Source organism: Heterodontus francisci, chromosome 33 (assembly GCF_036365525.1).
Source record: "Heterodontus francisci isolate sHetFra1 chromosome 33, sHetFra1.hap1, whole genome shotgun sequence".
NCBI classification, from domain to species: Eukaryota; Metazoa; Chordata; class Chondrichthyes; order Heterodontiformes; family Heterodontidae; genus Heterodontus; species Heterodontus francisci.
The window spans coordinates 39426343-39439341 of NC_090403.1; the positions used below are offsets into that span (position 1 = coordinate 39426343).

A 12999-nucleotide genomic window follows, 5' to 3' on the forward strand; every position below is an offset into this window, starting at 1 on the left:
TACAATATAATGTAAGACATGAGGAACTGCAAGGCATCACTCAGTATAAATGCCTTCCTTTGTAAGGCTGAAGATTAATTGGAAAAACAGATGAATAGTCTTTCCTCTTAACCCAACAATGTGTGGTGACATGTTTTATACAACCACCAGGCTGTGAGTGATGTTCTTTTTTCAGGTTTCTTTGCAATTCAAGACTGAATAAAAAGGAATAACATTATATTTATCTAATTATTATAAAACAACATTATTTATAGCAGTTTCAACAGTTCAGTTGTTAGCAAATTTCATGTAGAATTTGTTGCACCCATCTGGTACAATCTGGTTTCTCATTGATGCATTGTTAGCATACATGCCAAACAACAGCATTTCGCACTGACAATCAATATTTCTAGGTTTGTGCCTGCTTGTCAGCAATTGCTGACAAAAAGCAATGAGATTAATACTTCCCACACTCTCTGGCTGCTCCACTGAGATCACCACAGAGTGCTGTTAAATTTCTTCTGTACCTGTTCAACCATGCAATCATGTTGGTCCCACATTGGCTCATGACACAGGCACCCAGTAGCAGGTAATTGAATCAAAACCACTGATTTACATGCATAAAACTTAATGATTAATGTATAGCTGAGAGGTTGCAAATTACAAAGAAGTGCTGCCTGGTTAATTCAAGTCAGGTGAGAAACACTGTTGGATAAGTTGTTTGAGACTTTGAGATTGATTTCTTCAACGGTTGATTTTTGCATAAGCTTTTTGAAAATGCCTAATGCCAATTCAATTTTTGCTTTGATAAACACTAAAACTGGAATCAAATTTTTCTCCATTTGCAGAATGATAGTGTCAGGCAAACCCCCACCTACCAAAACTGAGGCACACGTTATTTCGCCACACGAACATTAAAACTTAAAAATTGCAAACCCTGACAGAAGGACATTTACATAGTACCAGACAATGTTGAAACAATGGGAACTCAGCAGTTGCTATCCAATACACAGAAGTGGTCAGACCATTTGTAGTTACATGGCTAACTGGCTGTTTCAGAGAAATTTGAACCTCCAACAAAGGATGTGAAGAGACTCTTCCATATAAGGAGCTAGTCACATGACTAACCTGCTGTCAACTTGGGAGTTTTTTTGAATTTGAACCCCCAGCAAAGGGATTTGAGGTCAGAGAAAGTCATGTGCTCATGGAGTAAAGAGCTCTCCTGGAACTGAGAACAACAACTCTCCTATCTGCCTGCTCATCACTCAAGGAACTGAAACCACTGAAGACACATAAACTCAGAGAGAGAAAAGGTTTCCTACATGAACAAGGTTTAAGACTAATACTGGGCCCCAATGAAACGCAAGACCATATCTTCAATCAAGGATTACAACAAGCTTGAGAAATAGTAGCAAGATATTGCCTCAAACTGTTCTACTTGTCTTTTCAGTCCCTATTTTGCATTTTTATATCGTGTGTGCAGACTAGCATGAGCGTGTCGTATATCCGTAGGCATGAACCATATTAGAGTTTAAGTTTAAGGTTTAGTAAATTTCACTTTTCTTCTTTAAACCTATGAAGGCCTGTTCGTGCTCATTTCTTTGCCTTATAATTGGAAAGTTGTGAACAAGGATTCACAAAGGGGAGTGTGTTTAAAATTAAACTCATAACACCAGATGAAGACAGTAAAAGACCCCTAGACATCTTTCTACCTGGTCGTAACAGTAAATTAATTCTTTGTAGATCAAGTTTAAATCTAGATCATTAAATTTTGATGACAATTGGTTGACAAACTCGCATTATTGTCATGCCAAGCTTGGTCTTTCGGATCTTTTAAAAGGCGGAAATATACCTCGGGTTATGACAATTCAGATTGATTTTTGGACAGATTAATTATTAATGATTTGCATGCTGCATCAACGTTTGGTATCCTGATGTGCTGGGGATGGTGATGGTCTTGGTGAGTAGTGTCAGGAGCCATCAACTTGCCTTGGAGCTTCTTCATCTGAGGCTGGTGAAGAGGATTTTGTATGAAGCATGCAACGCAGTTTTAGGTTGTACCCAGAAGAAAAAGATCCTACTCAATGGGGCGGCACAGTGGCGCGGTGGTTAGCACCGCAGCCTCACAGCTCCAGGGACCCGGGTTCGATTCTGGGTACTGCCTGTGTGGAGTTTGCAAGTTCTCCCTGTGACCGTGTGGGTTTTCGCCGGTTTCCTCCCACAGCCAAAGACTTGCAGGTGATAGGTAAATTGGCCGTTGTAAATTGCCCCTAGTGTAGGTAGGTGGTAGGGAATATGGGATTACTGTAGGGTTAGTATAAATGGGTGGTTGTTGGTCGGCACAGACTCAGTGGGCCGAAAGGGCCTGTTTCAGTGCTGTATCTCTAAAAAAAAATCTGAAAATGACCGAGAGATCTCACTTAATGTGGTTCTTCCAGTTCTCGTGGAATGCCCATCAGAAGATTTTGGAGACTGTGGAGTAATTGGAAATAACCAGGCTGCATTTTGCTCTTGTGAAGAATGTATAGGGTAGGCTGTGGAATTGCCAAGGTCGTAAGGCTCAGGGGAAAACCAATTGTATTGATTTCATCGATTTTTATAAGTTACAAGGTTGTGAGTTCAAGTGCCACTTCACAGACTTGTGCACATAATCTAGACCAGGGTTGTCCAACCGTTTCGGGCGGAGGGCTGCATTATGATTTTTGCTTGGCCCGGAGGGGCCGGTGAGCAAATTTTGAAAGAGAAAGGCATTAAAAATTTATCTTACTAATAAAAACAACAAATGTGCATTTTTTTGAAGAAGCGTTAAACGAGAAGACTAATTTATTGACTTACTTTCTCATCGCCATATCAAAAACTGATTTAGTGACATACCTGCCATTGTTTTTGCTTGCATAAGTAGTCAGTCTCTGCCCGCACACTTGATGTAGTGACGCAGAGTATTCTGGATGGATATCCATCTGTCAGGAGTGATCTTCATCACTCTCTCTCTGTCTCTGTCTCTCTCCCTCTCCCTGTGTTCTCCCCCTCTGCGTTGTTCCCCCCCACCAAGTCATCCTCGCTCTCTGTGTCTCCTTCCTGTCGCCCCCTCCCTCTTTCCCCCCCCACCCCTCTCTCTGTCCCCCCCACCCCTCTCTCTGTTCCCCCTTCTTTCTCTGTTCCCCCTCTCTGTTTACCGCTTTCTCTCTCTGTCTTCCCCTCTCTCTGTGTTTCCCCCCACCCGCCACATCCTCTCTCTGAGAGTTGCACCGAGCGGGAGCGCTCAGCACAGCAGCTTTGTGGTTCGTCAGTTTGTTTAAAAACATTGCGCTGAGTTTCACAGTTGACAACTGCTGAAGCAGGAATGCACTTGGACAGATTCGGGGTTTCTGGCGGGCTTTTAAAAAAAGTCGAAAAGCCCCGAATCTGTCAAAGTTGGGAAGCAAGCGGGTTCCTGCTTCAGCAGCTGTCAGCTGTGAACTGACAGCATGATGTTTTTGAAAAAAGCCGGTCTGCAAGAAGAAGACAAAGGGAAATTTCCCAAGTCCATTCAGGGGGCCATGGCGAGGATGCGGAATGGGCCAGGTACAGTTTACACCTGCGGGCCGGATGGAAACCTTTGGCGGGCCAGATCCTGGCCCGTAGGCCGTATGTGTGACAACCTTGATCAAGACTAACACTTCAGCACAGTAATAATGCCATTGTTCAGGTGAGATGTTAAATCGAGGTAGATGTAAAAGATCTCATGGTAGTATTCAAAGACGTGCAGGTGAGTCCTCCCAGTACCCTGTTAAGCATTAACCTTTCAACCAACACCATTAAAAAAAAAAGACCTGTTGCACTTGCTGTGTGCAAGTTCAGCTGCTGTATTTGCCTATTTTACGTAGGAAAGAGGAGCACGAGTAGGACATTCGGCCCCCGAGCCAGCTCCACCATTCAACTAGACCATGGCTGATCTTCTACCTCAATGCCATTCTCCTGCACTATCCCGTTTTCCCTTGATATCTTTAATATCTAGAAATCTATTGATCTCTGTCTTGAATATTCTCAATGACTGATCCTCCACAGCCCATGGAATAGAGAATTCCAAAGATTCAGCATCCTCTGAGTGAAGAAATTCCTCCTCATCGCAATTCTAAATTGTCTACCTCTTATTCTGACACTCTGTCCCCTGGTTCTATATCCCCCCAGCCAGGGGAAGCCTCTTCCATGCATCTACCCTGTCGAGCCCTGTAAGAATTTTGTATGCTTCAATGAGATCACCTCTTATTCTTCTAAACTCTAAGGAATATAAGTCACGTCTCCTCAATCTCTCCCCATAGATCAGTCCAATGAACCTTCATTGCACTGGCTCTATGGCAAATATATCCTTCCTTAGGTAAGGAGACCAAAACTGTACGCAATACCCCAGGTGCAGTCTCACTAAGGCTCTATACAATTGCAGCAAGACATCTTTACTCCTGTACTCAAATCCTCTTGCAATAAAGGCCAACATACCTAGGCCTTCCAAATTGCTTGCTGCACCTGCATGTTAGCTTACTGTGACTTATGAACAAGGACACCCAGGTCCCTTTGGACATCAACACTTCCCAGTCTCTCAGCATTTAAAAATATGCTGCATTTCTGTTTTTCCTCCCACATTAATATGTGAAGTGGATAACTTCACATTTTTCCACATTATATTCCATCTGCCATGTTCTTACCCACTCAGCTAGCCTGTCTAAATCCCTTTGACGCCTCTTTGCATCCTCCTAACAACTCACATTCCGACTTAGTTTTGTGTCATCAGCACACTTGGAAATATTGCATTTGGTCACCACATCCAAATCATTGATATAGATTGTGAATAGCTGGGGCCCAAGCACTCATCCCTGCAGTACCCACTAGTCACAGCCTGTCAACCTGTTTCAAACTTCATATAAAATTCTATCATATTATGGTGGCTGTTACCTAGAGGCTCCTTTACAATGAGATTATTAATTAACCCTTTCTCAATGCACAACACTAGATCTAAAATAACCCATTCTCTCGTTGATTCCTCAACATACTGTTCTAGAAAACCATCTCGTATACAATCCAGGAATTTGACCTCAATAGCATTTGTGCTAATTAGCTTTACCCAGTCTATATGTAGACTAAAGTCCCTCATAATTACTGTATTACCCTTGGTACATACAGCTCTAATTTCCTGATTTATATCATGCCGTACATTACCACAACTGTTTGGTGGTCGATAAACAATTCCTACCAACGTTTGCTGCCCCTTGCTGTTTCTTAGCCCCACCCAAGCCGATTCTACATCTTGATCTTCCGATCTAAGATCCTGTCTCACTAATGTCCTGATCTCATCCTTTATTAACACCTCTCCAGCACCTCCTTTTCCTTTTCGCCTATCCTTCCTAAAAGTCGAGTACTCTTGGACATTCAGTTCCCAGCCTTGGTTACCCTATAGCCACGTCTCCATAATGGCAATAACATCATACCTGTTTACTTCCATTTGTGCCGTTAATTCATCTACCTTGTTGTGAATGCTGTGTGCATTCAGATAGATTGCCTTTAATTCTGTGTTTTTATTATTTTCACAACCTCTAACCTAGTTACCGCAGTAGGTAAGTACTTCATTGTAAGTGAAGTGCCATGTGGCATCCTGAAGTCTTAGACTTAGACATACAGCACTGAAACAGGCCCTTCGGCCCACTGAGTCTGTGCCGACCATCAACCACCCATTTATACTAATCCTACACTAATCCCATATTCCTACCACATCCCCACCTGTCCCTATATTTCCCTACCACCTACGTATACTAGGGGCAATTTAAAATGGCCAATTTACCTATCAACCTGCAAGTGGGAGGAAACCGGAGCACCCGGAGGAAACCCATGCAGACACAGGGAGAACTTGCAAACTCCACACAGGCAGTTTATATCATGAAGATATGTCATGAAAGACGCTATAAAAAGTTCAAATTCTTTCTTTGAATATCTCATGAAGAAGCTGAAACCAATGGGTTTATCTGGAAGTGTACTCCAGATGGAAGCACTTGTATCAGAAAAGCAAGTTCTGTTATTTACATTAATATGTTTGCATTAATGTTATTTACTTATTTCAATGATATTTTTGCTACAAAAGAAGTCTAGTACCTTTTAATTACAATATCACATCAATCAGCTGTGATAGAAGCATACCTGAACTATTCTGGGTTGTACCGTCTGATGGTACAAAAAGCAAGATTCGATTTTGACTTGTGACAAATGGTTTATTTTAATATTTAAACCATCAGTAACCTTTTCAGGATAAATTACTTTTGGCTTTAAAGTTAGCTTTCCTGTAGAACCCAAAATGTTGGAAAGTACAATAAGAGTGTTTAAAAACAAATTATCCTGGGGGGTCATGCCACGAGACTGCTCGAGGCAATAACCCTCATGCTTTCTGTGTTCACATCTACCTTTCATATACTTGAGTATTCCCCTGCACTACAAGTGCTGGAAAATGGGATTAGAATAGATAGGTGCTTGATGGCTGGCGCGGACACGATGGGCCGAAGGGGTATTTCTGTGCTGTATAACTCTATGACTCTATTTGTTCTGCCTTCAGTTTAAGTTAGAAGTTCATTGCACTTGCAGTATAACATCTTAATTTCATATATCATTGGCAAAGTCACTGAGTTTTGTATTTCTTTGATAAATGGACCAATTGTGAAAGTGATCTCCAAAAGCATTGGTAAAACTGTTGGAATTCCATATTTCAAAAAGGAAATTTAACTGTATTCGACATTAAACTGTTCCTTGGGCAATGGGCTAATTTTCAGGGCTGATTTCAGTCATCAGCCTTTATTTTTGAAGATATGTCAGCATTTGTTTTTGTGTTATGTTAGCTTATAGGAACTTCATAGGCTGCCATATATGTGTCAGATACTGATTTGTTAAGGGAATGACTCTAAGTTACATATTGAAACTTGTATGAAAGAGTAACAGAAAGAACGTGTTCATATTACAAGTTGTCCTGTGCTCAATTTGGTAGGCCATGGTCTTATGTCCATAATCCAAATCAAAATTATTATTCTTCTTTGGCCTCCTTGTCTCGGGAGACAATGGGTAAGTGCCTGGAGGTGGTCAGTCGTTTGTGGAGCAGCACCTGGAGTGGCTATAAAGGCCAATTCTAGAGTGACAGACTCTTCCACGGGTGCTGCAGATAAAATTGGTTGTCAGGGCTGTTACGCAGTTGGCTCTCCCCTTGCGCTTCTGTCTTTTTTCCTGCCAACTGCTAAGTCTCTTCAACCCGCCACACTTTAGCCCCGCCTTTATGGCTGCCCGCCAGCTCTGGCGATCGCTGGCAATTGACTCCCACGACTTGTGATCAATGTCACAGGCCTTCATGTCGCGTTTGCATACGTCTTTAAAGTGAAGACATGGACGGCCGGTGGGTCTGATACCAGTGGTGAGCTCGCTGTACAATGTGTCCTTGGGGATCCTGCCATCTTCCATGCGGCTCACATGGCCAAGCCATCTCAAGTGCCCTTGGCTCAGTAGGGTGTATAAGCTGGGGATGTTGGCCGCCTCGAGGACTTCTGTGTTGGAGCTACGGTCCTGCCACCTGATGCCAAGGATTCTCCGGAGGCAGCGAAGATGGAATGAATTGAGACGTCTTTCTTGGCTGACATACGTTGTCCAGGCCTCGCTGCCATAGAGCAAGGTACTGAGGACACAGGCTTGATACACTCGGACTTTTATGTTCCGTGTCAGTGCGGCATTTTCCCACACCCTCTTGGCGAGTCTGGACATAGCAGTGGAAGCCTTTCCCATGCGCTTGTTGATTTCTGCATCGAGAGACAGGTTACTGGTGATAGTTGAGCCTAGGTAGGTGAACTCTTGAACCACTTCCAGAGCGTGGTCACTGATGTTGATGGATGGAGCATTTCTGACGTCCTGTCCCATGATGTTCATTTTCTTGAGGCTGATGTTTAGGCCAAATTCGTTGCAGGCAACCGCAAACCTGTCGATGAGACTCTGCAGACACTCGTCAGTGTGAGATGTTAATGCAGCATCGTGAGCAAAGAGCAGTTCCCTGATGAGGACTTTCCGTACTTTGGACTTCGCTCTTAGTCGGGCAAGGTTGAACAACCTGCCACCTGATCTGGTGTGGAGGAAAATTCCTTCTTCTGAAGACTTGAACGCATGTGAGAGCAGCAGGGAGAAGAAAATCCCAAAAAGTGTGGGTGCGAGAACACAGCCCTGCTTCACGCCACTCAGGATAGGAAAGGGGTCTGATGAGGTGCCGCTATGCTGAATTGTGCCTTTCATATTGTCATGGAATGAGGTGATGATACTTAGTAGCTTTGGTGGACATCCGATCTTTTCTAGTAGTCTGAAGAGACCACGTCTGCTGACGAGGTCAAAGGCTTTGGTGAGATCAATGAAAGCAACGTAGAGGGGCATCTGTTGTTCGCAGCATTTCTCCTGACGCTGACGAAGGGAGAACAGCATGTCAATGGTCGATCTCTTTGCTCGAAAGCCACACGGTGCCTCAGGGTAGACACACTCAGCCACCTTCTGGAGTCTGTTTAAAATGACTCAAGTGAAGACTTTCCCCACTATGCTGAGCAGGGAGATTCCATGGTAGTTGTCATCGCGGTCACCTTTGTTTTTATAGAGGGTGATGATATTGGCATTGCGCATGTCCTGTGGTACTGCTCCCTCGTCCCAGCACAGGCAAAGCAGTTCGTAGAGTGCTGACAGTATAGCAGGCTTAGTACTGTTGATTATTTCAGGGGTAATGCCGTCCTTCCCAGGGGATTTTCCACTGGCTAGAGAATCAATAGCATCACTGAGTTCCGATTTTGTTGGCTGTACGTCCAGCTCATCCATGACTGGCAGAGCCTGGGCTGCATTGAGGGAGGTATCAGTGACAACATACAGAAAAATACAGTAAGGCAATTAAGTGTGAGTTTCTATGGGCTACAGTTTACCTTCATTGATAATATCTTTTCAATATTTTCAGCTGTTGATTGCCTGCTAGAAAGTAATTCTTTAAGGGTTGATGTCTTTTCAATTATGTTTTACGGTTCAGTTCTAACAGTACAGTGTAGCTTATGATTACAAATATTATCACTTGGAATCACTGACCATGCATACTTCTAATTACTTTGTTTTGTAATTGTTGTGCCTTGCTAGGTGAGACATGCTGGTTCTGGGGAATTGGTAAACTTTATTTTGGGTGATTAATGTGAGCATCATCAGATCAGGTGTAGCATGAATAGAGTGAACTCCACTGTACTCTTCCCCAGCTTGGCACCAGCACAACATTTTATTTCCCACCCGACCCATCCTTTGGTTTGACTGAGTTAGGAGCAGTTTTGTGCTGTGGCTCCATGTCCACTACTCAGAAGCATTTCAGAAAGAACCCTTGCAACCAGCCTGTCAGCCTCCCATCAGGTTACGCGGAGGAAGGGCCCTCCTTGATGGGCGCTCCATGGCCCTCGGAGGGATCCCCCCCAGAGGCAACGACCGTCAGCATCCCCAAGGCACCCCTACTGGAATACCATCCCCCCCCACCCCTCCTCTCCAGGACCTGCCTGCCTGGCCCCGGCTTCCTCAAAAAGACTGTCCTATCTCCTTCGTGATGCAGCCTCAGCACTGGCCACTACCAGCAGTGGCAGCGCTGAGCTGCCTCTCTGGGGGCAGGTTGCCGTCTTCTTTTGGATAGTGGCCCCAGCAGCGGCCTGTTAATTGACTGCTACTGGCAAAATGCCATCCCAGGTTCCTGCTGCCCATTGGGGAGGGGTCAGCTCCCGCTTTTGGCCCTGGTGGTGGGACTTGATCCTCTTCTGTAAATTCCACCCATGGAATAAGAAATTTGCTGTCATCTCACAGCAAGTATTTTGCCATGTGCTGAGTTCCAAGGTGCTGCTCGGGCAACAAAATAACAATAGTGTAGGTGGGATGTGCAGCAAGACCCTGAATGAGTGGCTCTGGATTGTCGCTTGACACGCGGTCCCATGTAGGAGATGCAATGTGTCAGATCATCAGTGATCACAACACTCTGTTCTGAACCTGGTCTTCTCCCCATTGTGCATAGGACATTGAATATGCAATTCAATTCACCCAAGGGGAATGGAGCTCCTGATGAAGGCAGTTGGCATTTTGATGTAAGGTTTTTATATATATGTCTGACCATTTTATAAAATGCACCTACATGTTAGTGACAGTTCAGCAACCTGGTGCATTAATGTCTGCCCTCTGGGTTCAGTGAGCTTTGTATATTGTTTTAAAAAAAGTTTACTTGTACATTGTCTGTATCAGTCCCCATTCAATCCGGATCCTACATATACTCTGCTGTCTCTTACCAGACTGAAAGTTCAACATGATAATCAATAGACTTTAAATCCTAATCATATTACTTTTTATTTCTAGAAATAACAAAAATTATTGATGATGGGTAAAATGAAAGTTGATGCAATTTCCGATATAAAAGGAATAGACACTTTGTGATGTCAGGCAAAGTTCATTAGGCCTGTCCTGAGAAGCAATGATGCTTAGACCAGTAACATCAGGGACTCAGATCTTACATGACTTTTATTCCTTGTGGATTTGCATTCGCATTGGCCTTTAATCACTAGAAAATGATTTGTTACCAAGATTTTCAGGTAGATCAATAATTTGATAAACTTGAAAGGATTATGTTCCAGTCGCTGTCGCTGAAAAAGAAAAGGTGCAGAATCTTCAGGAGGTCATCACCTAATTACCAATAGCTAGTGGGGCACTAAAGGTTACAAAAAAAAGGTTGGTGTCACAGCAGCAAGTCTGAAAATCCTGGATCTAAAATATAAGCAAAGTGCTGAACTAGTATTTCTATAATTCTGTAAGCGAAAGGACAAGTCAATGAGATTTGAGTCAACAACTTCAGTTGAAGAGTTAGAATCTACATTGGTATATGAGCCAAGTGGCTTTCGTCCACGCTGTTAAGTCTATGCTTCCGAATACAGAGCATCGGAAAAGAGAGAAGTGTTACGACTGAGGCTGGAGGAGTGCACTGTCTTTCTCTCGTTCCACTTCTCCACAGGTCGCAACATATATTTAAATGTTTTATTCAGTTACTGATACGGCCAATTATCTACTTAATCTATTTTAGTTTCAGAATAAAATCCACCAACCAGGTTTCTTTAATAAACAACAGAATTATTAATTTATTATAATACAAGACTTATCCAATAAATGTGCAAAGCTTAGGAACACACAGGTTGAAATATGAAAGTTTAAATATATACCTTTCTAAAATAACCCCAATACACATGCGCACACACCGGTTGAAGAAAAAAATAAAGAAGTTTTCTCTGCAGAGATTCACTTTGCAAAAAAGTCAAAAAAAAACTTTGGCCAAATACTTGTTAATTCTTGAAGAAAAAGGAGAATATATGGTATGTTCTCAGCTGGCTCTTTGGTCTGGCACCCAGATACATTCAGACAGCTGCCCCTGGGATCTTTTTGGAGCAGTTCTCTTCAGGCGACGTCAAGGATTAGTCTGGCAGGCTTTCAGGAGAAATGCTGCATCAGTTTCTCTAGACCTCACACAGGATTCTCGGTTTCTCAAAGAGCTGGAAAAGGATGAGCTTGTGGCTTTTCTCTCTTAGCAGACTTACTCCCCAACTGACTCAAAACAATATCCAAAAACGAAACCAACTCTTGACCACCATAAATCTTGACATGTCACTTCTCTGTAAACAACTCCCATAATCAGAAGGCTCCTGCTGTTTACTTAGCTTAAGACATGTGACTTTCAGTAAGTGTTTTTAAACAAAGTCCCAATTCCTTCCAGTGACCATTTAAAAAAAAAAGCCCAAGTCCAGCAGCACCTGGGATATTTCCACAGACTTTTACACACAAGTCCTCGAAAATATTAAAACATGGAAACACCTTCATAACAGAAGTTTGATTAATGTTTGGCATGTAGATGTTTGCCAGAATATTCCCTCTACAGAAGAGGTAGCAGCAGCATTTACATAGTGCTAAATCACATCTTTCAAACATCCAAAGTGCAGCCATTCATGTTATGTACCATGTGTTTTGCTTGCAGCTGGCCCCACAAACAATAATGAGATAACAAACCAGTTAAAATTGATGTTTTGATGATGTTTGTTGAGGAAGGAATTTTGTCTGGGACGCTGGAATCACTCCATCCTCCTCTTCAAATAATGCACTGGAAGTTTATAGCATCCACCTGAATCACCAGAACAGTCAGATGTGACTGGTTTAATGTCTCATTAAAAACTGGCACCCTCCAATATCACTGGTTAGTGTGTTAGCCTAGAGGGCGGCACAGTGGCGCAGTGGTTAGCACCGCAGCTTCACAGCTCCAGCGACCCGGGTTCAATTCTGGGTACTGCCTGTGTGGAGTTTGCAAGTTCTCCCTGTGTCTGCGTGGGTTTCGTCCCACATGCCAAAGACTTGCAGGTTGATAGGTTAATTGGCCATTATAAATTGCCCCTAGTATAGGTGGGGAAATATAGGGACAGGTGGGGATGTGGTAGGAATATGGGATTAGTGTAGGATTAGTATAAATGGGTGGCTGATGGTCGGCACAGACTCGGTGGGCCGAAGGGCCTGTTTCAGTGCTGTATCTCTAAACTAAATATGTATTCAACTCCTGGATTGAGCTTTAAGCTACAATCTTCTGCTGACATTTGATTTTGTTGCTTCTTTGAACAAAGTGTTCTTCACTTCAGCTACCTTCCCTTGCTATTTTTATCCCTCAACTCTGTTATCTTTTATGTAAAACTAAGTTTGGTTTAAGTTCCTTTCTTAGTCTAAGTTTCCCAATTTTGAACTTATATTTAAAATCTATGAACAATTCTCTTGTCTGAAAAAATCCTGATACCAGCCTATTTAAAAGGACATTAATTCCATAACAAGATCATGTTGTTGCACTAACGTGCATGGCATTTTAACAGAATTGTAAAATGAGTTGTATCAATATGATTTGGTGATGTTCTGGTTATTTTGGGAACTGATGCAACTCCAGGTCTTCAACAATTACAAATTAAAATA

At 42.8% G+C, this 12999-nt stretch overlaps 1 protein-coding gene across 6 annotated transcripts in view; it reads left to right on the forward strand.

Annotated features, from left to right (window-relative positions):
* The window catches only part of mpp2b (MAGUK p55 scaffold protein 2b), a 565073-nt gene that overhangs the window by 445979 nt on the left and 106095 nt on the right, over positions 1-12999 (forward strand). The gene's annotated exons all lie outside the window — the stretch shown is intronic.